Source organism: Cricetulus griseus, chromosome 3 (genome assembly GCF_003668045.3).
Source record: "Cricetulus griseus strain 17A/GY chromosome 3, alternate assembly CriGri-PICRH-1.0, whole genome shotgun sequence".
Lineage (NCBI taxonomy): Eukaryota > Metazoa > Chordata > Mammalia > Rodentia > Cricetidae > Cricetulus > Cricetulus griseus.
Genome location: NC_048596.1, coordinates 139,418,615 through 139,420,839, shown reverse-complemented (window position 1 = coordinate 139,420,839; position 2,225 = coordinate 139,418,615). Strand labels below are relative to the sequence as shown.

Sequence of the window (2,225 nt, the reverse complement as noted above, 5' to 3'; positions counted from 1 at the left end):
ACTAAGAATTCTTTAACCATGCCGACATCTGAGATTCAGAGATGAAATACCCCGCCCCCATAACATAAGGCTCTATCTACGTCCAATCTTAAAATAGCACTTCAAAGGCCTTTTGCGAATAATAGACCTTACATGGGGGTTTCATTCATTCAGCTTTAGTTCGGAGTTTGATTTAATCTCAATGAAGGAAAATCAAACAGTGAAAATGGCGATCTAAACTGATTGGGAAAGCCGATCTGATAGAGTTCAAAACTAGGATCTCAGCCCTGGGGACCACGCTCCTGTCCTACCGTTTCTCTGCACCAGTGTTCTGACCCATTCAAATGATTGTGCTACTGTAGAGCAGAGCCTGTAACTGAGCTTTAGAAAGAGAGGAGAGCATGAGGGTTCCGTTTGAGCGCTCAGCAGTCGGGAGGATCAGAGCCAAGGAAAGACAGCGAAACAAGGACGGGAGAATGTCCCCAGCATTGCAGACACTGGGACAGCACTGTGCTGCCGCGCAGGCGCAGAAGCGAGCCTGCTAAGTCACGGGGCGGGGCTCTGGAGGCGGATCAGCTATGAATGATTCAATGGACTTAAACAACAAGTCACTTTCGTCAGTTCCCACATGGTCTAGCGGTTAGGATTCCTGGTTTTCACCCAGGCGGCCCGGGTTCGACTCCCGGTGTGGGAACAAAAGACGATTTTTGTTAATTATCGAACCACTGGACAAAGTACAAAGCCTAGATTTTAAAAGATCTTCTGCTTGCCAAGGAGGAAAGCGCCCTACAGCCAACACGTGGGACAAAGGATTTTAATCGCCGTTCAATAGTATTTCACAATATGGCCAACAAACTATGGTCAAGCTGTCATGGTTCAGGGCAATTCGCTGGTCTTTGTGGTCTTATCACCCGGAAGCTGCTTAACAGATGCAGAAGTTGGAAACCGGATCCGTGATAGGAGGAGCCGCACTTTGGGAGCTTTTTGAAGGGGAGTCACTAAGACTCAGATACTAAGGCAGCAGCCTCCCAAAAGGGAACTGTGCAGGACTCCAAAGGGCAACTGGTGAGGCCGCATTCCTTTGTTCATCTCGTCACATTCTGCCTAACAACAAAAGGAAAAATGAGGCATGGAAGCAGCCTCTGGATAGATCGCAATTGTAGTTAGGCTCCAAGTTCTGAGCAAAGTAAAATTCTCAGTGAGGGGCCTTGAAACTTTCAAAGCTGGATATAATTCCTGTGTGTGCACACGAATGCTTGTCACAATATCTCTTTTAAAAATATATTTGATTAAGTCTTGAAGGATTTCATACAATGTTCTGACCGTATTCACTACTCTTCCTCGCCCTAACACTTCACATTTGCACCCCACCTCCTCACCCCTTCTAAATTCAAGGGCAAATTCTTAAGACTTAATTCTCAGACAAAACCGTCCTTGGTAACGAGCTGTCAGAGTTTCTTTCCATCTCACTCCCCTTCAGAAGTCCTTGTTGGCTTCAGCTGTTGTTATCTGAAGGTTTCACCCCAGGCTGTCTGCTGTGGCGGACACAGAGAGACAGACAGTAAGACAGCTCCTGTTGTTTCAGACAATCCCAACACTCAAACCTGAGCACCCCAGTTGTGTAGAAGCATAATGTGCATAAGACTGAGCATGGATACCTATTGTCCAAAGGGTGAGCTTTTTGTGCTCATTTTCTTGCTTGCCTTTATTTCCTTTCATATCACGGATATTTTTACCCTTCTTGCATGTACTGAATCAATGTATTTCTCAGATTTCCCTTCCTGCAGATATTTCTTCATCTATGGAAGACTGGATGATGCCATGTTGATAGAAAAGTCTAATGTTTCGGATAATGCCTTCGTAGCAGTGACCATCCCCTGACGGCTGCCAACAAGTGCAAGCTCCAGTGGCACTGGTGAATCTGCCAAGTGCTGCTGACAGCTGAGAGCTACAAGCAGTGACAGCGGTGACAGACTAGGCTCGAACAACCCTGGCAGTGTCAGGAGATCCTATGTGGGGATTGACAGAAATGTGGTTCCCATGGTGATTGTGATACACAGCAAGGCCCATGAAGAGGAAGGGCCTATTTCATCAGAATATCAATCCCTCTCAGTTCTTTTAGCCCTGAGTGGTAGAATAATATGCAGTTATTAGCATCTGAGTGACCTACTGGTCATCCCCCCCTCCATCCCCGCCCCCGGCCCAAAAATCTGGAACTGTATTACTTTTCCTTTTTGAAACTTCTG

General features: G+C 46.4%; 1 non-coding gene across 1 annotated transcript; it reads left to right on the top strand.

The window, feature by feature from the left end:
* Positions 1 to 601: 601 nt before the first annotated feature.
* On the top strand, positions 602 to 673 carry Trnae-uuc. Its single transcript has one exon. It is a non-coding gene; the product is annotated as a tRNA-Glu (tRNA).
* Positions 674 to 2,225: the final 1,552 nt, after the last annotated feature.